This window comes from Lissotriton helveticus, chromosome 5_1 (assembly GCF_964261635.1).
Source record: "Lissotriton helveticus chromosome 5_1, aLisHel1.1, whole genome shotgun sequence".
Classification (NCBI taxonomy): Eukaryota; Metazoa; Chordata; class Amphibia; order Caudata; family Salamandridae; genus Lissotriton; species Lissotriton helveticus.
In genome coordinates this window covers 1,921,046,693-1,921,071,447 of record NC_136065.1, presented here as the reverse complement: position 1 = coordinate 1,921,071,447, position 24,755 = coordinate 1,921,046,693, and positions in this window count along the sequence as shown.

Here is a 24,755-nt window from a genome sequence, read left to right as displayed (position 1 = left end):
AGCGTCTCCCGTGGGCCTCCTACATACTAACCTTTGGTGGTTATAGGCAGCCCCAGCGATTCCACAGGCCCTAGGCCTGCTTTCTAACTCTCACGTGGTTCTTATACCACTATTTTAGTATATGGTTTGTTAGGCCCCTAGGGCATAGCGTATTCTGTGTAACTTATCGTATGCTAATTAAGCTCCTTGTATTGTACTTTTATGCCTGACCTCATAAAGAGTCCAGAGGGGTTGTGTTTAGAATAAATACATATATATTTGATATATACCTTGTGTGGTGTGCTTTCATTTGATTATTCAAGAGATTATAATTGGTAAAACAACTAGCTTACCTCGCCTCTAAGTCTTAGCCTGAAGGCTACTCTCCACAGCTACCACTAGGATAGCTTTCTATAAGGTTGACTTTACAATCTACCATCAATAAGGGTCGTTTGGACTGGTGCAAGGTGCCCACTAGAATAGTGGACATCATATACCAGGCCAACTTCTCACATTGGTGTGCAGCGGATAGGATTAGAGCTTACATTGTTTTACCAAATAATCTTGAGAATATCATTTGAAAAATCACATTATGGTACCAGTAGGTACATATAAATCAAGCTTAAAATACATACGTTCTACTGAAATTAGAAGTTGTAGGTGTTAAGGGCTTAGCACACCCTGACTACAGCTCCTAGAGAGGTTCTAGTAGGAAACCAAGTAGTGAAGGTAGGTGCACACACCACACCTCACTAGTCATGGCTTTAAAGGCAGGGCCTAGTGTGTCTCTGCAAGAAGCAGCCCTGTGCTGCCTTCTAAGTATGACACATTCTCTTTCCAAGAGTTAAGAGGTTTGTGTGCCATAAGAAAATTAAAGTAAGGACAGAGTCCCACCACCCAACACCTGATAGATATCTTAGTGGAAGATGACTTAGCCTAAGCATCAGAGCCAGATACCCAAGGTAGTAGAGAGGGGGGCCATCCATCAACAGAAGAAGATCCTACTGGGGCTCCCCACCAGGACTCTGAAGATGATGAGGATGCAGACGAGGAAGTGGTTAATGAACCCAACCTGGAAAACACAGGACTACCTGGAGATGGAGGGGGCCAGCCAAGGCCTTCCTCTATCCCCCAACATAGGCCTACTGGTGTACCTAGAAGGCAAAGATCACCTTCAGTGGAATCTAACCATTCTGGTTCATCAATAGGGTCCTCTGCCTCTGCTCTTAGGAGAAGAAGTTCGCCTGAAAGGAGATAACATGAAGCTAGGATGAAGGAAGTCCAACTTAGGATCACGAGGCAAGAAATTGCCCTTGAGAAAGAGACCCTGGCTCTTGAAAGAGAGAGACAAAAGAGGGGACTAGAGTCCCCTGGTGGCAGCAATATCCCTAGTGGTAGGGATAGGTCTAAAGACCATAAACACCTAAGCAAGATTGTCCCTCCCTATCAGACTGGGGATGACATCCACAAATGGATAACTGCTCTGGGAAGGGCCTGCAAAGTACAGCAGGTACCCCCTAAACAGAGGGCAGCAATCTTGTGGCTCTCCTTTGCAGACAAAGGTAGAGACAAGCTCCTCACTGTAAGAGAAGAGGATGCTGACAATTACAATGTCCTGAAGTGTGCTCTGATAGATGGGTTTGGCCTAACCACTGAACAGTCTAGGTTGTAGTTCAGAGATACCCAGAAGGCACAGACTCAGGACTGGACTGACTTTGTAGATTGTGCTACTAAGGCTCTGGAGGGCTGGTTACTGGTTAGTGACTGACTATACAGGATTGTATAATCTAATCATGAGAGAACAAATTCTTAATAACTGTCAGAGCCAGTTATTGCATCAACACTTGGTTGACTCTGATCTGACCTCTCCACAAGAATTGGGTAAGAGGGCAGACAAATGGGTCAGAACCAGGGTGAAGCAGAAGGTATAGAACCAAGGTGGTGACCAGAAGAAGCAAGACCAAAAGGGTGGGGAGAAAGCTAGAGACCAGAAGTCTTCACAAGGTCCCCAAAAAGCTTCTAATGGTGGGTTCCCCAACAATCCAAATAGAAAGAAGGTCCTAGAAAACCCTGGTGCAAGAATTGTAAAGTTAATAGTCACTGGACAGTGATTGCGCCAAAAAGGAGACTGCTCCAACCACCATTGCCCCTAAGGCAACTGTTCCCCCTAGTTCAGCTCCAAGTGGTAGTTCTCAACAGAAGGGTGTAGTAGGGTTAACCCTGGGAACTGAGATGGGTTCTGGCCTAGTCAGAACACCAACTCAAGCTGTTGTGATCTGTGATGGAGGCATGGATAAGTCCGCCTCTGTGAGTCCCAGTAATCTGGGCAAGTACAGACAAACTCATTTAGTCAATGAGAAAGAGGCTCAGGCCTACAGGGACACAGGTGGCAGTGTCACAATGGTGATACCTGACTTTGTGGACCCTCGACAGATCATACTTGATGAAACCTACCAAGTGACCAATGCTAGCAATGTCACTACCACACATAGTATGGCAGTTGTTAATCTCTCCTGGGGAGGGGTAACTGGCCTTAAGAAGGTTGTTGTTAGTTCAGACCTCCCGGTAGAATGTTGGCTTGGCAATGACCTAGAGACTTCAGCCTGTTCTGAAGTGGAGTTTAGGACACATGCAGAAATGTTAGGTATCGCAGCACATGTTCTTGCAGTGACTAGGTCACAGGTCAAAAATTGCAACACTGAACAGGCACTGGATTCTGGAATAATGGACCAGTTGCCTACCAGGAAAAGGAGCAGTAGGGTTAAGGCTGTGCCTTCCCCCCTACCTCAGAGTGAGAATCAGCCTTCTGAGAAAGCTGATTGTGAGCCTGAAGAAGGAACTGTCCTAGAGGAACTTGAACCTGATCAGGTTGAGTTTCTTGGGACAGGGGTACCTTCCAGGGCAGATCTGAGGCAGGCGCAGTTGGACTGCCCTGCTCTTGAACCCCTCAGACAGCAAGCTGCTGCTGAGACTGCAGGGAATGCTAGTGGAACCCATAAATTTTACTGGGATGAAGGGCTCCTGTATGCAGTGGGTAGGGACCCCAAGCCTGGTGCTTCCAGGAGGTTGCTAATACCTTTGGCTTTCAGGGGCTTCCTTTTGACAGTAGCCCATGATATTCCTCTTGCAGGACATCTTGGCCAGAACAAAACTTGGGACAGTCTTGTCCCTCATTTTCACTGGCCTCACATGTCAGAAGACACAAAGGAGTTTTGTTGCTCCTGTGTAACCTGCCAAACCAGTGGCAAAGCAGGTGGCACCACAAAGGCCCCCCTTATACCACTACCTGTGAAACTTCACTTTGAAAGAGTAGGGATTGACATTGTTGGACCAATGGATCCCCAAACAGCCCCTGGGCACAGGTTTATTCTGGTGGTAGTGGACCATGCCACCAGATACCCAGAAGCTATACCACTTAGGACCACTAGAGCACCTGTTGTGGCAAGAGCCCTCTTGGGAGTTTTCTCAAGAGTGGGTTTCCCTAAGGAGGTTGTATCAAACAGAGGTGCAAACTTTATTTCTAGTTACTTAACTGCAATGTGGAAGGAGCGTGGAGTGAACTACATGTTCACCACACCATATCATCCACAGTGCAATGGTCTAGTTGAGAGATTTAACTAGACCTTAAAGGGTATGATTAAGGGTCTGCCAGAAAAGCTCAGGCAGAGATGGGATATCCTACTACCCTGCCTTTTGTTTGCATACAGGGCGGTTCCTCAGAAGGGGGTTGGCTACAGCCCATTGAACTTCTGTTTGGGCACCCTGTCAGAGACCCATTGTGTCTAGTGAAGGTGGGATGGGAGCTACCTCTCCAACCCCCCAAACATGACATTGTGGACTATGTACTTGGCCTCCGCTCCCGGATGGCTGAATACATGAAAAAGGCAACCAAACACCTGCAGGCCAGTCAGGATTTACAGAATGCCTGGCATGACCAAAAGGCTGTGCTGACTGTTTACCAGCCAGGACAGAAAGTGTGGGTGCTGGAGCCTGTGGCCCCAGCAGCTCTCCAAGACAAATAGAGTGGACCCCACACTATTGTTGAACAGAAGGAAGAGGTTACCTATTTGGTAGATCTTGGAACTCCCAGGAGCCCCCATGGGGTGCTTCATGTCAACAGACTGAAACCATATGTTGACAGGGCAGACATGGGCTTGCTCATGGCTACTGATGAAGGACAGGAGGAAGAGAGTGTCTCTCTCCCAGACCTGCTCTCTGAGAACCGTGATGATGGTTCAGTTAATGGTGTAGCCTTGGCAGGCAGCCTCACTGACCAGCAGCAAAGTGACTGCAGACAAGTTCTGCAACAATATAGACATATGTTTTCCCTGACTCCAAGTCAGACTACCTGGTTCACTCATGAAGTGGACACTGGGGACAGTCTGCCTGTTAAAAATAAGATTGACAGGCAAACTGATCATGTCAGGAACTGTATCAGGACTGAAGTCCAGAAAATGTTGGATGTGGGAGTAATTGAACCTTCAGATAGCCCTTGAGCTAGTCTAGTAGTCCTAATGCCAAAGCCTCACACCCAGGGTGGTAAGAGAGAGAGGAGGTTTTGTGTAGACTACAGAGGTCTCAGTGCTGTCACTAAGACATATGCCCATCCAATACCCAGAGCAGATGAGCTCATAGATAAGTTGGCCTCTGCCAACTATCTGAGAACCTTTGATCTGACAGCTGGCTACTGGCAAATCAGACTAGCTGATGAGGCCAAGCCAAAGACAGCATTTTCAACCCCTAGTGGGCATTATCAGTTTGTGGTGATGCCCTTTAGTCTGAAAAATGCACCTGCCACATTTCAAAGGTTTGTGAACAAAGTCCTCTCAGGCCTGGATGACTACTGTGCAGCTTATCTTGATGATATTGCTGTTTTTAGCTCCACCTGGGAAGATCACCTGATCCACCTGAAAAATGTTTTGGAGGCCCTGCAAAAAGCAGGCCTAACTATCAAGGCTACTAAGCGCCAGATAGGGCAGAGTCAGGTTGTGTACCTGGGCCACCTTGTAGGTGGAGGCCAGGTTCAACCATTCCAGAGCAAAATCCAGACCATAATGGACTGGGTTGCTCCAACCACCCAGACTCAGGTCAGAGCTTTCTTGGGCCTGACTGGGTACTATAGGAGATTTGTCAAGGGGTATGGTTCCATTGTGACACCCCTGAATGACTTAACTTCTAAAAGAGTGCCCAAGAAAGTTCAGTGGACAGTCACTTGTCAAAAGGCATTTGATGACCTGAAGCAGGCCATGTGCATTGCACCAATTCTGCAAAGTCCTAACTACTCCTAAGAATTAATTGTTCAAACAGATGCTTCTGAGTTGGGGTAGGGGCTGTGCTATCACAGTTGAATGAAGAAGGTCAGGACCAGCCAGTAGCTTTTATAAGCAGAAGGCTGACCCCTAGAAATAAACGTTGATCAGCTATTGAGAGGGAGGTCTTTGCTGTGGTTTGGGCCCTGAAGAAGCTGAGGCCATACTTGTTTGGTACTCCCTTCACAATTCATACAGATCATAAGCCCCTCTTGTGTCTAAAACAGATGAAGGGTGAAAATCCCAAACAGCTCAGGTGGTCCATTTCCCTACAGGGGATGGATTATAAAGTGGAACATTGACCTGGGAGTAACCATGCCAATGCAGATGGACTCTCCAGATATTTCCACTTAGAACATGAAGACTCAACTGCTCAAGGTTAGTTTAATGTCCCTGCGTTTGGGGGGAGGGGGTTGTGTAGGAGAGTAGGGTCTGCTTCCTATGGTTACCCCCCACTTGTTGCTGTGATTCACTGGTTTTTCGACTTTCGTATGGCTGTGGCTCTGCTAATCAGGCCCACAGCCTAGCTGTTCTCTCTCTAAATTGATACTATGTACTTTAGGTACATACCAGATTGGTTACTGGGTCACCCTTGTGAGCTCCTGTATATGGTACCTTAGGTACCCAGGGCATAGGTGCACCGTAGGCCTACCAGGGGCAGCAGCATGTATTGTACCACCCCTGGTTAGCCTTCCAAACTGACACCACAGGTCTGCAATTGCAATCTGTGTAAGGTGGTGTAATCACCCCTTACTTAGATATAGTATACCTATATCTATATCTATAGACACATATTAACCTATAAGTCACTCCTATGGCAGGCCTTGACAATCCTGGAGGCAGAGTGCTTGGTTTTGTGTGAGAGGGTGCCCTAGCATGAGCTGAGCCCCTCTGCAGCTTTCGGAACCATCTCTAAATAGCTGTTCTATGATATAGCCATACCATATACTCTTAAGTGCATTATAATCCTTGCGGTTAGCGCTAACTTTGATTTGACTTTATCAAAACATGTCGTGTAAGGTGTCAAACACTTTGGAATACTACCCCCCACCAGTTCTGGCAGCGGGGGTAGCATTCCACCCTTCTAGAGGGAGAAGACATGTAGTCACTGGTAAACCTGGTTAAAGTTAAACAGAGCCCCAGCATCACAAAATGGATGCTGCTGCCACAGACACGAGTCTGCCCTCCTGCTGCTGGACGAAACTCCGGGAGGGGAGGCCTAGACAATAGGTTTCCTGTCCAGGGAGGTGCTAGCACCTCCCCAGACAGGCTTTAGTGTATTGGGGCAGGGTGGGTTGCATTCAGTGAATGCTTTTCAGACACTGCCTGGGGCACACAAGGTGCTCCATGCATTTCCCAGTTCAAAACGGTTGCTGGGGCACTCAGCCCCAGCTCTGGCACGAAACTGGACAAAGGGGAAGCGTTGTAACCACCCCCTCCTCAGGTCCACCCGTAGGAGGGACCTTAGAGTCAGTCCAACCCCTAAACTTACTATAAGTGAAGAACCCCAGTTCCTAGGACTTTAGATTATCCTGGACGAAACTCTGCAACATATATCTTGGACCTGCGACATTCCATATCGCCTGGAAGATGGAAGAAATCTCCCTTGTGGTCAAGGAGTGACCACCCTGTTCAAACAGGCACCAACTGCATCTTTACCGGTCTGCATTTTTGAGGCTCCCACAGGATCCCGAAGAATCTGCGACACAAGATATGGACTTCCTGACATCTCTGACGCTGACCTGCGCTCCCAGCAAAGATGAGACCTGCGGCGGACACGAGAGACGTGGGACCAGAACTCCTGGACATCCTGCATTTTGCAAGCTGCACCTGCTTACCGAGGTATCCCGAAGTTGTGCATTGGGGTACTTAAAGCCCCAGCCCCTAGCACCTTTTGCACCGAAGCTCAGAGGCCCACACTCCACGAGTGTCCCGTGGCCCCACTTTGTGCATTTCAGCTCGACGCGTCTTTGTGGTTCCTAGTCCATTGGCTAGTGAGCTCCCATGAAGACTAAACCCTGATTTACTTTGCTTTCCTGGTTGCTCCAGGCTTGCTCCCACTCCTCTCCAAAGGAGGAGTGCCTCAGAACTTGCTGGTATACACCGAAACCAATCTTGACATCTTGCATGGATTGCGTTTGCCAAGGCTTGTTGGGTCCAATCTGGATACCGATACCACAGTTAACTAAATCCTTCTTGGGACAGCTCGAATCCACCTTCTGGTCATCATCGACTCCTCCTGGTCCTCGTGGCTGAAGAGACAAGCTTCACCTTCTCACCTGAAATCACCCAACATCGGCTGGCATCTTCCCATCGCCATCCTGGTCACTGGCTGGTGATCCAGACTCTGTCCCTTCTGCTTTCAGGTTCTTCATATCTCCGATCCATCCTTGGATCCACCCGGACACTTTTCCTCTGGTCCCCTGCAGCACTACTTTGCAGCTCTCCATTGGAATCGACGACGAAACCCGACACCAAAAGACACCTATGCACCCGGCTTCCCTGGGTGAGGTAACACGAGTACTCCGGTGCTCCCGTGGGTCTTGACTCTCAAAGAGTCCTAGACTAAAAGGGTTCCATCGTAGTTCACCTAGAAGTGCCCTTAATCTTTAAAATTGTAACTTGTTCGTTCTCCATTGAAAGTCAATGGCAACCCGCGGCTGTGTTTAGACACTGCACGCGTCTCCCATGGGTCTCCTACATCCTAACCTTTGGTGGTTCTAGGCAACCCCAGCGATTCCACAGGCCCTCTGCCTGCCTTCTAACTCTCATGTGGTTCTTATACCACTATTTTAGTATTAATCTATGACATAATATCGACAGACAGAATATAGACATACAAAAATATCGACACAAAAATATCGAAATCAAAAATATCGGAGTTCTATCTACATAAAGGTAAGTACAAAAATATCGGAAAAAAAATATAGTAGTACAAAAATATCGAAGTTAAAAATATTGTTTTTTTAAATGTATTAATAATAATGTAAAAGTAATTTAATAATACATATAATTTAACAAATTATAAATATAAACATTAAAACATATTTAAAAAATAATAACTAATACATACACATGTAAAATAAATTAAAAACTACATATAAATTAATATATTTACTTACTCTACATATTGCAACAGTAGGAAAAGCGTTGGATAGCGTAGGGGTAAAAATTACTATTCCCACTCCAGAGAGTGCAACAGTAGGGAAAGCGTTGGATAGCGTAGGGGTAAAAATTACTATTCCCACTCCAGAGGGTGCAACAGTAGGGAAAGCGTTGGATAGCGTAGGGGTAAAAATTACTATTCCCACTCCAGAGAGTGCAACAGTAGGGAAAGAGTTGGATAGCGTAGGGGTAAAAATTACTATTCCCACTCCAGAGAGTGCAACAGTAGGGAAAGCGTTGGATAGCATAGGGGTAAACATTACTATTCCCACTCCAGAGAGTGCAACAGTAGGGAAAGCGTTGGATAGCGTAGGGATAAAAATTACTATTCCCACTCCAGAGAGTGCAACAGTAGGGAAAGCGTTGGATAGCGTAGGGGTAAAAATTTGTATTCCCACTCCAAAGGGTGCAACAGTAGGGAAAGCGTTGGATAGCGTAGGGGTAAAAATGACTATTCCCACTCCAAAGGGTGCAACAGTAGGGAAAGCGTTGGATAGCGTAGGGGTAAAAATTACTATTCCCACTCCAGAGGGTGCAACAGTAGGGAAAGCGTTGGATAACGTAGGGGTAAAAATTACTATTCCCACTCCAGAGGGTGCAACAGTAGGGAAAGCGTAGGATAGCGTAGGGGTTAAAATTACTATTCCCACTCCAGAGGGTGCAACAGTAGGGAAAGCGTTGGATAGCGTAGGGGTAAAAATTAATGTTCCCACTCCAGAGGGGGCAACAGTAGGGAAAGCGTTGGATAGCGTAGGGGTAAAAATTACTATTCCCACTCCAAAGGGTGCAACAGTAGAGAAAGCGTTGGATAGCGTAGGGGTAAACATTACTATTCCCACTCCAAAGGGTGCAACAGTAGGGAAAGCGTTGGATAGCGTAGGGGTAAAAATTACTATTCCCACTCCAGAGGGTGCAACAGTAGGGAAAGCGTTGGATATCGTAGGGGTAAAAATTACTATTCCCACGCCAGAGAGTGCAACAGTAGGGAAAGCGTTGAATAGCATGGGGGTAAAAATTACTTCCCACACTACTCCCCCTTTAACACACAACACACTACACATACAAAAAACCACAATTAATATAAATATCAATTAATAAATTAATAACAATTAATATTAAATTGATGTAATTATAAATTAGCTAATTAACACATATTAATTACCAATTAATATTGAATTACCAATTAATTAACAAGATATTTACAAGAATAAACAATGTTTATTAATAAATTATTTATAATTAATACTATGAAATAATTTTTAAAAAAATACCAATTAATTAATTAACAATTAATTAACAATAAATACCAATAAATAAATACAATCTCTTTAATTAATTTAATTTAATTATGTCCCTTCCTATTCCCCTATAAACACACAACCCACTACACATAAATAAATCACATAAAAATGTAATTGTCATTTAATCACTTAATAATAATTAATTACCCATTAATTATTAATTAGCAATAATAAAAAACTTAAAAATATTAGTACATTGACTCTCATTAATTTAATTAACTAATTAATAATAATTTATTACCAATTAATTATTAATTAACAATAACAAAAAATAATAAATACTACTACATTAACTCTAATCAATTTAATTAAATAATTAATAATAAATAATTACCAATTAATTATTAATTAATAATTATTTATTAATCAATAACATTTAAAAAACATATCAATCAATTAATGATAATTAAATTACTTCCCACCCTATTCCCCTATAAACCCACAACCCGCTCTGATACTAAAACGCAAAATGTAAACAAAATTACTAATTCTAAACATACATTAGAAAACATGTTTAACAAACATATAAACAACATATTAAAATACAAAACACTAAACAAACTTTCGATATTAGTAACATACATACCTTAATATCGATATTCTGTCTATCGATATTATTGCACATCGATATTCTATACCATCGAAATTAAAACATCGATATTATTGTATATCAATATTTTAATTTCGATATTTTGTCTCTCTACCTTTTAGTATATGGTTTGTGAGGCCCCAAGGGCATAACGTATACTGTGCAACTTATTGTATGCTAATTAAGTGCCTTGTATTGTACTTTTACCTCTGACCTCATAAAGAGTCCAGAGGGATTGTGTTAAGAATAAATACATATATATTTGATATATACCTTGTGTGGTGTGCTTTCATTTGATCATTCAAGAGATTATAATTGGTAAAACAACTAGTTTACCTCGCCTCTAAGTCTTAGCCTGAAGGCTGCTCTCCACAGCTACCACTAGGATAGCTTTCTATAAGGTTGACTTTACAACCTACCATCAATAAGGGTCGTTTGGACTGGTGCAAGACGCCCACTAGAATAGTGGACATCATATACCAGGCCAACTTCTCAAAATGCTGGTCTATGTTTAATTTGTGCCAGTGGTTGTAGGTGGTGAGAATCTTCAATCATTTCTGGGGGCGAAGACTTATTTCTTCATTATTAGACTTTGACCTTAAAGCAAGAGAGAAAATGTCAGTGCACAGAGAAACAAGGTGGAAAAAAAAGGTAAAGAGTGACAAAGAGAGAAAGCAGAGATGGAGAACCTGAAAAGTGAAATGATGAGACAGGAAGTGCAGAGCAGTGGAAGAAAAGGGTATGAGAAGGAATCAAAACTAAGGGACTTTGTTATTTGGTAATCTGGGCATCCAGCAGTGCCAGCTGCGAGCTACTAAGACAAACTATGGACCTTTGTACTTTTTATTTTTATTTTAGGTATAGTTAGCTGGCTTTTTTTTAATTATTGCTTATTGTTGGGGTTATCATCAGGATGAGATAAGGCGAAAGAAGGTAGAAGAGCTCTTTTAGTTACACATTCGTGTGAGTCTGCAAATGTAACCACCATGTAGATGTATAGGTCGCATAATGTATGCAGAATGAGGTTCAAGGTACCTTGTGAGTTGATAAGTAGAACCACCATGCACTAGTTCAGCTCGAGTCTGTCTCACAATTCAGAGTTGAGGCTAAGGATGCCAGAAGAGGACCCACAATCAGTGGTACATGGTGCACTCACCACTGGTTGCAGAGTGTACCAAACAGGGGCGTAGCTTCGGGGGGCGTGGGGGGGGGATGTTTCTCTGCCCTAATAAATGTAATCAATGTAATCTGTAGTAAATAGTTGGGCACAGTAGTTTTAAGTCGTGTAGGGTGAAGTGTTTTGTCAGATTTCATTTGGGATTTTTACATAAATACAGACAAAAATACACAGTGGTGTTGCTAGACCTATGGCTGCCTGTGGTGGCCCCTGAATTTGCCACCCACGGCTGAGTGTAAGAGAGGGGTGGCGCTGGCGATTTCCTAGGCGGCCGCTGGCAAGTTTGGGTGGGGGGTGCTGGCGATTTGCTCGGTGGCAGGTAAGATGGGGAGGCCGCTGCCCCCAAATCTCTTGCCACCCGAGGCAGACGCCCCCCCTTGCTACGCCACTGCATTTACACACACACACAATCTTGTCTGTTTAAATGTTATTTTAATAAGATAGAGTTTTAAGTACCTTTCACAATTTGCACTCCTCCCCCTTTCTACTGCTACTTACGCCCCCTCCTGCCCTGCTTCTCATATAATGTATTTTACCCGGAGTGATTGTTAGACACTCTGAAGCTCACCCCCACCCCTCCAATCTTACTGACCAGGATACTCCCCTAGTACCAAATGATCCTGTTCGAGTAGTTGCCGGAGGATTGACTGGTGCTTGTAGTCCTTACCACATAGATATATGACATATGTGGCGAGGACAGTGTACTGTACGGCTCTTGGCAACTCGTCTGGCAAGGTAATTCGAAGCCCAATAAAAGAATCCGTTTTGCGCCTCTTTTTGTATTGTAGAACACATAATTGTCAGTACTTTTTTGTATTACCTTGGACCTTGCTATACTTGAAATGTGTGGCAGATCCCGAATTTTACAACACATCGTCACACATCTTGTCATGTATGACTCACTGAGATATCTCTCTTTAAAAATATATATATATATATATATTTATATATATATATATATATATATTCACTGAAAAAACCATAGGTTATAGACCATATATAGTTAGGAATTAGCATTTACAAAACCTTGAAAATTCACTGAAAAAACCATAGGTTTGATGTATAAGTGTCTTGATGAAGGATTTAGTAGGGGCATGGCTGACTGTATGAGTGACTGATTAAATGTGTCTCACTGAGTGCATGGGTTAGTGACTAAACTGTCTTAATTTGTGCATCATTATGTCTGTTGTTCTGTAAACTGCTGCATGTGTTGATCATTAGCTATATGATTAACTGTATGGGTTATTGATTGGTTGCCCAAACATTTGTATGGGAGACTGAGTGTGTGTGTGGGTGGCTGGGAGGTGTATGACTCTCTGCATAGATGTGTGAGCAGTTGATTGACTAGATGTATGGGTTCAAAAGTGCATGTGGAAACAGCTGTATGGGCGGTTGACTGTGTGCATGAGTGTATTGGTGAGTGAATGGATATCTCAGTGCTACATGTCAAAGTAAGTACATATGTAAAACACAGTACATGTGAGAGTTGACATATATAAATAACTGTGCATAAGAGCCAGTGAATGTGTGAGTGGCTGTATGGATCATTGTGAACTTGTATCCAGGATTGTATAAGTGAGTAAATATGTTTTAGTATATGTTTGAATAAGTAAGGTGTGTATAACTGTATAGTTGAGGAATTGGAGGTGTGATTGATTCTTTGCATGACTGACTAAGTGTCTGAGTAACTCCATGGATGAGTGACAGTCTATGAGTGTCTGTTTACACTGAGTGTATCTAAGGTTATATTAGAGTCTGAAGAGGTTCATCGTATTATCACATGAATGATGTCATCAGTGATGTGATCAGTAATGTCAAATGAGATGTCATCAGTGATGTCATCAGTGAGGTCATTTGAGATATCAGTGATGTCATCAGTGATGTCATTTGAGATGTCATCAGTGATCTCATCAGTGATGTCATTTGAGATGTCATCAGTGATGTCATCAGTGATGTCACTGACCATGTCATGAATGATGTAATATGTGACATGATCAGCAGTGGATTGCGGGTGCGCGATATATAGTTAGTGCAACTAACTATATATGGAATTTCAATGGTTTTGTGTGAGTAAAATAAGGTTTTTTAAATGCTAATTCCTAACTATATATGGTCTATAACCTATGGTTTTTTCAGTGAATTTTCAAGGTTTTGTAAATGCTAATTCCTAACTATATATGGTCTATAACCTATGGTTTTTTCAGTGAATTTCAATGGTTTTTTAATAGCAAATATCATAAGCTGTCGAATGTCAAGTACGTGGTAAGTGAAAACATTTTCGTGTTTATGCACACTGATCTGCTTTGAATGGTGCCCCCCCCCCTCATTTCTATTAGGAGTACTCTCTCTTTGCAGATAGTGAAAGGTAGTTAACGCAGGCCTTTGCCCCCGTTGTAATCCGTCGTGCCTGCTTCTCTCTCCATTTGATTGATTGTTATCCAAGTATTTACTGTTTTAGAATTAGTTCTCTTTGGTTCATTCTCTATTTACAAACAAACACAGAGTCGCAATACTCTGTTTAGTCTTTGCAGATAACGAAAAATCGTGTAAAAAAAAAGAAAAGGAATCGAGCAAAATCAGTAGGCCACTAATGGGATCTCTTTTTGACCTCGCTAAAATAGAAACATTAGGAACAAACCCCTCATGACAAATACAAAACTAGTGAGATGAACTGAACTCCACACAATGATGGCTGCAAAACAGCTCGGCTCCGCCACCCACCCCGCCCAAAATAACGATAAAGAGCGGCTGCCATGATTGGTTGCGGAATGGCCACGACGGAGCTACGAAATGGTGCTGCTCTCATGCTAACCCCAGCTTCAGTCTGAAACATCCAGAAACACTGTAGACTACCAATTCGATCAGTTCCGGTAGCGCCCCAATGTAACCCGGTAGAGAAGAACTAGCCCTCCCCTCTTTGACTGATGGTTCTTGTTGCCTGTCCCTTCTGTTGTCATTTAACAGAACTATTTAGCCTGCTGAAAGGGGTTGTGTTCCGACCGCTGGTTGGTGGAGACATTTTGACTATATTCTGGACCTGCGTTGTCGCGTAATGCGTCATATGACGCGCCGCGTTAGCGCATCCGGAAGTCATCCGGGGTGCGCAGCGCGTAACGTAAGCATAACAAGTCATGTGACTTGTTAATAAAACTTTTCATTGGTTCATTTTACTTTTCTTATTGTAATGATGAAAGGCTTGGTCATATGACCTAAAAATTACGCTTTTCATTACTTCCGAACATTATTTTTTCTTAAATATATGTTATAATGTTCCAGGCTAATGTACTTTCCCGGAAATTTTACAACTGTCCTGCAAGTAAAATATATTCTTTTTTCGAGAAAAAGAGCGTTTCTTCGTCCCATGACGGAGCCGTTGAGCAAAAGAGGGTCGACCTGCTGTCTTAGTCGCCGATACGCCTGAATATGAGATTCTTATCGATCACTTTATGTTGCAGGAATAGAAAACACAACAGCCCTTGACCATTTATCTTTACTGCGTTCCTTCGTATTATACCTTTTACCCTTCATGTAATTGGTCTGCTTTATTTCACTTGCCTTTTAATGATTCTAAAACAGTGACTATTATTAAAAACTTTACCAATGTATATACTACTACCATGTTTTCTTTTAAAAACCTTTATTGTGAAAATTTCATTATACAAATACGAGCCTATAACCACGTGGGCCTGCCACGGAGCAAACTGTAATCGTATATGATGAATAGACATTTACACTGTAGAGGAACGTAACGGGCGGGCCATTAGGTTGCAAGAACTAAGGTGTCTAACAGTTACGGAATCGGTGGACGTACATTTTATAATTAAAATACGACAGGGCCAGTTACAATAAAATTATCTAGATATACATTTGCGGGCAAGTACCATGGGTGACGTTAATTCGAACTTTCAACAGTACAGTAATCAATAACACATCAGAACTTAATATCAATAGGGATGTCGAAATATTCAATCAATTCTCGTCCCCGCCCGCCATGTGCTTCAAAACTGCATACGTATCTCGTGATTTCAAGGTTCTGCAACCAGTACACAACAAGGAGTTACGAGTCCCATTTATTCCGGCGCCATTTTGGGCGAGGACGGGCAGGTCCAGGATATAGTCAAAATGTCTCTACCAACCATCGACTATGATGATGTTCATATGCTGTATTTATTAGAGTAACACTCATCTGTCCACATGAAATTAATTTGCCACAATCTAAACATGTCATTTTAATCTTTCCAAAGTTCTTCTAAATATTTGGGACCGTTTCCCTTGCCTCTGAAGCTCTCAGTGCCACTTCTTTGATGAATGTACTAGCAGGTCAGGGGTTCTCCTCCAAATCTCTCTTTTATGCAGCACTATAATTAATTGGTGCCACCTCTCTATATGACGATGCATGGTATAGTTACCACAACTATATTTTTTTTCGGTTCCTCTGGAGAGTTCATCGTGGCAGATGAAGCGTGTAACGTACCGGGCATTTACCTTTTTTTGCATGTACAGGAAAGGAAAAAAAATCGAGCGTCCGAGTTCTAAGGTGTCCCAGGGCCATTTTAGTGGACCAGGCCCAAATCCAAAGAACAGGCCGCCATTTTGAGAGTCCTCTTGCAGCCGCCTGTCGCTGTAGCATCAAGAGCAGCCGAAACTCAGCTGAATGGCAACTGAAACGGTAAAGGGGCGCCCCACTACAGCAGACGAGCCTCCACCTAGGAAGGCCCATTCACGCCGCCCCCCCCCCCCCCCTTTGGGCACCCCACGCCGTTATTCGGAGCAGTATTGTAGGATGGCCACACCAGTGCGGCAACTTGCTAGACATCACCTCGGTGGTAACCGAATCTCAACGCCTTGTGGTGTCTTCTATTCAGAAAACATTGTTATGCTGCCTTCGACCTATTCGCCGCAAGTGCGCACACAACTCAACTGCATAGCTTGCTAGACACCACCTCGGTGCCATCCGGATCTTGGAATCTCAGCGCCTTTTGGTGTCTTCTCTTCAGAAAATATTGTTGCGCTGCCTTTGGCCCCATTCGCACATTGGTCCGCAACTTAGACATCACCTCGGTGCCATCCGGATCTTGGCATCTCAGCGCCTTGTGGTGTCAGTCAGAAAATATTGTTGCGCTGCCTTTGGCCCCATTCGCACATCAGTCCGCTACTGACACCATCTCACAGGCCAACAGGGCGCCCCACGCCGACTTTTACCATTGTAGGATGGCCACACCAGTGCCACAACTTGCTAGACACCACCTCGGTGCCATCTGGAACTTGGCATCTCAGCGCCTTGTGGTGTCTTCAATTCAGAATATATTGTTGCGCTGCCTTTGGCCCCATTCGCACATCGGTCCGCTACTGACGCCATCTCACAGGCCAACGGGGCACCCCACGCCGACTATCAGCATTGTAGGATAGCCACACCAGTACAGCAACTTGCTAGACATCACCTCGGTGCCATCCGGATCTCGGCGCCCCACTGCAGATGAAGTGCCTCTCAACTATGAAACCACCACGGTGACATCCGGATCTTGGCGCGTTGTGCTACCTTCGGCCTATTCGCACATCGGTCCGCTACTGACGCCATCTCACAGGCTAATGGGGCGACCCACGCCGAGTTTCAGCATTGTAGGATGACCACACCAGTGCACCTTACTAGACACCACCTCGGTGCCATCCGGATCTTGGCATCTCAGCGACTTGTGGTGTCTTCTATTCAGAAAATATTCTTGCGCTACCTTTGGCCCCATTCGCACATCGGTCCGCAACTTAGACATCACCTCGGTGCCATCCGGATCTTGGCATCTCAGCGCCTTGTGGTGTCAGTCAGAAAATATTGTTGCGCTGCCTTTGGCCCCATTCGCACATCAGTCAGCTACTGACACCATCTCACAGGCCAACAGGGCGCCCCACGCCGACTTTTACCATTGTAGGATGGCCACACCAGTGCCACAACTTGCTAGACACCACCTCGGTGCCATCTGGAACTTGGCATCTCAGCGCCTTGTGGTGTCTTCAATTCAGAATATATTGTTGCGCTGCCTTTGGCCCCATTCGCACATCGGTCCGCTACTGACGCCATCTCACAGGCCAACGGGGCGCCCCACGCCGACTATCAGCATTGTAGGATAGCCACACCAGTACAGCAACTTGCTAGACATCACCTCGGTGCCATCCGGATCTCGGCGCCCCACTGCAGATGAAGTGCCTCTCAACTATGAAACCACCACGGTGACATCCGGATCTTGGCGCGTTGTGCTACCTTCGGCCTATTCGCACATCGGTCCGCTACTGACGCCATCTCACAGGCTAATGGGGCGACCCACGCCGAGTTTCACCATTGTAGGATGACCACACCAACTTGCTAGACATCACCTCGGTGCCATCCGAATCTTGGCATCTCAACGCCTACTGTTATCTTCCATACAGAAAATATTGTTACGCTGCCTTTGGCCCCATTCGCACATCGGTCCGCAACTTAGACATCACCTCGGTGCCATCCGGATCTTGGCATCTCAGCGCCTTGTGGTGTATTCTCTTCAGAAAATATTGTTGCGCTGCCTTTGGCCCCATTCGCACATCGGTCCGCAACTTAGACATCACCTCGGTGCCATCCGGATCTTGGCATCTCAGCGCCTTGTGGTGTCTTCTACTCCGAAAATATTGTAGAAAATATTGTTGCGCTGCCTTTGGCCCCATTCGCACATCAGTCCGCTACTGACACCATCTCACAGGCCAACAGGGCGCCCCACGCCGACTTTTACCATTGTACGATGGCCACACCAGTGCCACAACTTGCTAGACACCACCTCGGTGCCATCCGGATCTTGGCATCTCAGCGCCTTGTGGTGTCTTCAAATCAGAAAATATTGTTGCGCTGCCTTTGGCCCCATTCGCACATCGGTCCGCTACTGACGCCATCTCACAGGCCAACGGGGCGCCCCACGCCGACTTTCAACATTGTAGGATGGCCACAGAAGTGCGACAACTTCCTAGACAACACCTCGGTGCCATCCGGATCTTGGCGCGTTGTGCTGCCTTCGGCCTATTCGCACATCGGTCCGCTACTGACGCAAACTCACAGGCCAACGGGGCGCCCCACGCCGACTTTCAGCATTGTAGGATGGCCACACCAGTGCGGCAACTTGCTACACACCACCTCGGTGCCATCCGGATCTTGGCATCTCAGCGCCTAGTGGTGTCTTCTATTCCGAAAATATTGTTGCGCTGCCTTCGGCCCCATTCACACATCGGTCCGCTACTGACGCCATCTCACAGGCCAACGGGGCGCCCCACGCCGACTTTCAGCATTGTAGGATGGCCACACCAGTGCGGCAACTTACTAGACACCACCTCGGTGCCATCCGGATCTTGGCGCGTTGTATTGCCTTCGGCCTATTCGCACATCGGTCCGCTTCTGACGCCGCCTCACGTGCCAACGTATTTTCTCCGCATTTTATACCCTATGCCGCATAACAGGTCATGTGACTTGTTTATAAAACTTTTCATTGGTTCATTTTACTTTTGGTTTCCTAATGATGGAAGGCTTGATCATATGACCTAAAAACAACACTTTTCATTGGATGAAAAAAATTTTTTTTCCCCAAACGATGAAAGCCCCACCTTGTTTCTGGATGTTTCAGACTGAAGCTGGCGTCAGCATGAGAGCACCACCATCTCGTAGCTCCGTCGTGGTCATTCCGCGAGCAATCATGGCAGCCGCTCCCCACCAGAAGCCTGCAGGAGTCGGGGCCCCCAAAACTTTTGATGAATTCTCAAGGCGGAGGGGACGCTATCGAGAATGGGGTCCAAGACCTAGCAGACAAGCGTCCGATTTCCAAGGTGTCCCAGGGCCATTTCAGTGGACCAGGCCCAAAAAGGAAAGAGCCTGCCGCCATTTTGAGAGTCCTGTGACAGCCGCCTATCGCTGCACCGCAAGAGTGGGCGCAACTCAGCTGAATTGCGGCTTTTGACACAGTGGACCAAAAACGGACGGAATGGCAACTGAAACGGTAAAGGGGCGCCCCACTACAACAGATGACACTCCACCTGGAGAGGCCCGTTCACGCCGCCTCCCCCGGGGCGCCCCACGCCGTTATTCGGAGCAGCATTGTAGGATACCAAAACCAGTGCGGCAACTTACTGGACATCACCTTGGTGCCATCGTTCTGCTGCCTTGGAACTATTCGCACAACAGTTTGCTACTGATGACCCACCCCCCGCGACGCCCCACGCCATTATTTGCTGGGTGGCAACTTACTAGACATCACTTTCGTGTCATCTAGATTTCAGCGCGTTCTGCTGCCTTGGAACTATTCGCACAACAGTTTGCTACTGATGACCCACCCCCCGCGACGCCCCACGCCGGAAATCTGGACGTTGTGCTGCGTTGGGACTATTCGCACAGCCGACCGCTACTTCGTTGTTTTTCCCTAAAAATGTTTATATGTTATTACTATTTTTGTTTTCTTGTATATATTTATAAATTATTAAAGTTTTATAATCTTACTACTTTGTCGGAGTGCTATATATTTTTAATGTGACACATAATTGTAAAAACTTTGATGTACAAAGAGTCATCCCTGGAATCTTCCGCTTCAGGCTCGGTCCCCTCCCCAATCACAATACAGGATGGTTTTCAGATAATAGCAACGCTTCTGCTGTGACGGATCTCATCGAGTGTGGGCCTTGATCTACTATAACTCCTTTGAAGAGGGGTGATTCTTTACAGCTGTGGCCATAAACTACATCTGCAGGGCTAGCTGATACCCTAGGACCAGCCTGGACAATCGGACACAGAGGAAAAGGAGTGTCAGAGGGTGCGGTAGTGAATAGGGCGAAAGGGAGGTGTCGGGCAGGCACAGGGTGTGATTCTCAGGGAAGAGCAGCGCAGATGGGGGAGGTTTATTACCCATGCATAAGACAGAGAGCGGGGGTGACCACTGCCTGGGGGAGATGCTTGCGAGGGTGGGGAGCCATGCTAAGGATCGACAGCGTGCACAGAGTGGGTCTGGTCAAGGCATCTAAAATGGCTGCCGTGCACGACAAAAGTGTGGCATTTGAAAAAAGACAAGATGGCGCAGACAATGTTTTTCAACACTTCCTGATTTCCTTCGAATCGAACGTTAACAGACGTTGGGGCATATTACCAAAGTTAAGCGATATTTATCCCTAACGATGCTTAGCAACGATTTTTTTACCGTCAGAAATTATCGCAGATAAACCTTGCTATTATCAAGGTTTATCGCAAATACGATAAAAAACGACCGCAATGCATTAATATCGCTGAAAACTCAGCGATATTCATGCATTACCGAGCTAATGCTCTTAGCCATGTTATCCACCTCCCATTGGATAACATGGCTAAGAACTGCTCAGGGCAGGTGCTAGCTTTTGGAGATATTCGCGCTTATCTCGAATATTTCCAAAAGTTAATAATAGGAGATAGCGATGTTAGCGACTGTTTCCAGTCGCTAACATCTTGGCATGCCCACTTTGCAAGTCATTAGTGATAAATATCACTCACATGCAAAGTGGGGCCCAAGATGGTCGCTATCTCCTACTAGCCGTCGCTAACTGGTGTTAGCAACAGCTAGGTAATACAGATATAATTTTATCTCCGCGAAGCGGAGCGCTGTTACAGATATATATCTTGTTTTGGAACGTTAATTTCTCAAAATGCACTGAAGCACATATATTGAGACCTAGCAAAGGCACATCGGGCTACCAGTCCCTAATATTTTACCAAGTTTCGTGCAAATCCATTCAGCCGTTCGATTATTATTATTATTTTTTTTTTTTGCCCCGCGGGGCCCTTTTAAAACCTCCACATCAAACCTAGGGGGTCAGCGAGGATCTACTATGCCCCCTTATGGTCATTTGCCCCTTCGCTTTGGCCTCCTCTTGTCTCTCGATCCTACCGAGAGACAAGATGGCGGCCGCTACGGACTGTTTGGAATGTTTACAGACACCGGAGAGCCAATCAGCTTCGCTTCGCAAAGCTCCGTAACGCGAAAAGTACGCGAAGCGGTGCGCTGTTACAGATATATATCTTTTTTTGAACGTTAATTTCTCAAAATCCACTGGAGCACATATATTGAGATCTAGCAAAGGCACATCGGGCTACCAGTCCCTACAATTTTGCCAAGTTTCGTGCAAATCCATTCAGCTGTTCGATTATTATTTTTTTTTTTTTTTTTGCCCTGCGGGGCCCTTTTAAAACCTCCACATCAAACCTAAACGGTCAGGGAGGATCTACTATGCCCCCTTATGGTCATTTGCCCCTTCGGTTTGGCCTCCGCTTGTCTCTCGATCCTACCGAGAGACAAGATGGCGGCCGCTACGGACTGTTTGGAATGTTTACAGACGCCGGAGAACCAATCAGCTTCGCTTCACAAAGCTCCGTTGCGCGCAAAGTACGCGAACTGGAGCGCTGCCCGGTCCGCTGTTACAGATATATATCTTTTTTTAAACGTTAATTTCTCAAAATCCACTGTAGCACATATATTGAGACCTACAAAAGGCACATCGGGCTACCAGTCCCTACAATTTTGCCAAGTTTCGTGCAAATCCATTCAGCCGTTCGGGCTAAAAGTGAGGCCAACCGCCCTATGGAAAACTCAATGTTAAAAACACGTTTTGGGACCCCCCTTTTTTCTCGGCCCCCCCTTGACGAACCCCCCCCAAATTTTCAAGGGCTGCTCAGAAACAAAATGTGCCATTTTCCTGAAAATTTCAGCCAATTCCGTCCACAAACGCCAAAGTTATTAGACATAGAATTTTCAAAAATCCCATAGAGAAAAAATCCTAACTATATATACCTACTGGCGACCGCCAGTAGGTAATATATATATATATATATATATATATATATATATATATATATATATATATATATATATATGTTGCAGCTGCAGTCTCCCAAAACGCCACCACAACGACGACGACAGAGAAACCACGCAAATCCAACGTTCTTTTTAGGCACAGGTATTTAATTTGATCGAGTTACCATATATATATATATATATATATATATAAAAGCTCCAGGGTCCCCCTCTCATTCCAGAAAGAGAGTTAAAGCACTCCAGGTTTAGGCAAAGTGTCTTTATTCAGCACACAACACAGATGACAGACGCGTTTCGAACTTTTAGTCCTTCTTCAGTGTCACCGACCTAAGGTCTATGACGCTTATTTGTACCATGTGCTACAGAAACAAAAAGCGGACTTAGCGAAAATTATATGGATGTTAATTCAAACGCAGATATGGGGTGATTGTGGCAGCCATATTTACATAGGAGAAAAGAAGATTTACTAGCGACATATATACAAATAATATACAATAATTCTATCATAATTGTATTCAGATATACAAAATCGTTAGCTATAATTTCCTAGTACTCGTTTTTCTATTTATGTACCCATATTGTTTATGCCACTGCCAGAAAACATAAGATATTGCCGTGTATCGGCATAAGTCTGGCATATCTACCCCGTGACCAAAGATCACAATTCTATTAAAAGGCATCACGCTGTGTGGAAAACATAGAGACAAGACAAAACAAAATCTAGCCGTGGATCGGCATAGCTCCCATAGCATTCAACTTATACTCAATTGAAAATTACCCAGCAAAATTAGCAAGGCATAATATTTACAAAATTTACAAGAAATGATCTTAGAATTGCAAAACCACAATAAGTTCAACATTATCTCAGGTCATTCAATTAAGTTGACCAGATTATCCTATTCTTTTTTAGATACAACTTAAATGTCTTAAGAACTGGTTCGCAAAAAAGTAGAAAATTTCTCTATATATTTTCTGAGAATAGAATGGTAGGGGAGAAAAGAATTATCATAAATAATAGGAGAACAAAGGATGGGAGGGAGGGAAGGACGCAGAAGTGGGAGGAAAAAGCATTGGAGAAGGAAAAGAAAAGGAAAAAGAAGCTTCAACCCAATAATGTGTGCCTTTTAAAATGCAGATGTTATAATTCATTACAGTTTCATCCTAGTTATAAAAGGCTACGATGGCTATCATGCTTTATCTTCCGAGGTGTACTGTCATTTCTTCTCCTATGTTCAGTCCCTGAGGCTGTTTGGTTTGCAGATCTATTATGAATCTAGATTCAAGTCTGCGGAGACGGAGTACTCTGTCTCCACCTCTGGGGTTCTGAGGCACATGGTCAATCCCGAAAAAACGGAGCAGTTCCCTATTGCTTCCGTGTTTCTCGGCAAAATGGCGTGCAACAGGGTAGTTTGGATCTTTATTCATAATTGCCCTTTGGTGTTCCAGTATCCGAAGTTTCACGTTATTCATTGTACTCCCAATATACTGGAGACCGCACGGGCAAACTAGACAGTATACCACAAAAGGAGTTGTACATGTGATGAATTTGTTAATACGTCTAGGTTGACTGAGTCCTGGAACCTTATAGGTTAATGTTCTTCTGCTACTTTCACAGGCTTTACATTTTCCACATGGAAAAAATCCCTCCATTTCTTTGAGAGTTCCTGTGGATTTAGCTGGGAACGGCAATAGATGACTTTGCACTACCGTATCTTTAATTGACTTAGACCTTCTAAAGGTTATGAGAGGTTTAGTTGGAACATCACTCCCTATGATGGGGTCAGTTTGTAGGATGTGCCAGTTCCTCATAAGAATATGTCTCAATTGAGGAACCTCATCCGAAAAAGTTGTTATTAGGCGGAATTTTGATCTGGAATCCGTATCTTCCACAGAGGGGGGCTTTGGAGAAAAAAGATTTTTTCTTGGGATCTTTAATACTCTCTTGTAAGTACTGTCAAGAAGAGATTGTGCGTAGCCCCTAGCTCAAAATCTGGCAATGCTATCATGTGCAGCTCTGGCGAATTCGGACTCCAGAGAACAATTCCGTCTTAATCTCAGTAGCTCCCCATAGGGGATGCTACGGATCAAACTCGAGGGATGGCCACTCTCGTAGTGCAAAATACTATTGCCTGCTGTTGGCTTGCGATAGAGACTAGTCTCTAGTTTACCCTGATGTACGTAGACTCTTAAGTCAAGATAGTGCACTTCATTTGTACTGATTTCTGATGTAAATCTCAGGTTTAGAGTGTTGGTATTGAGTGCTTCAACAAATTCCTCAGCTTGTGTGGAGGAGCCCCTCCACACCAAGAAGAGGTATACTTGAAATGTGTGGCAGATCCCGAATTTTACAACACATCGTCACACATCTTGTCATGTATGACTCACTGAGATATCTCTCTT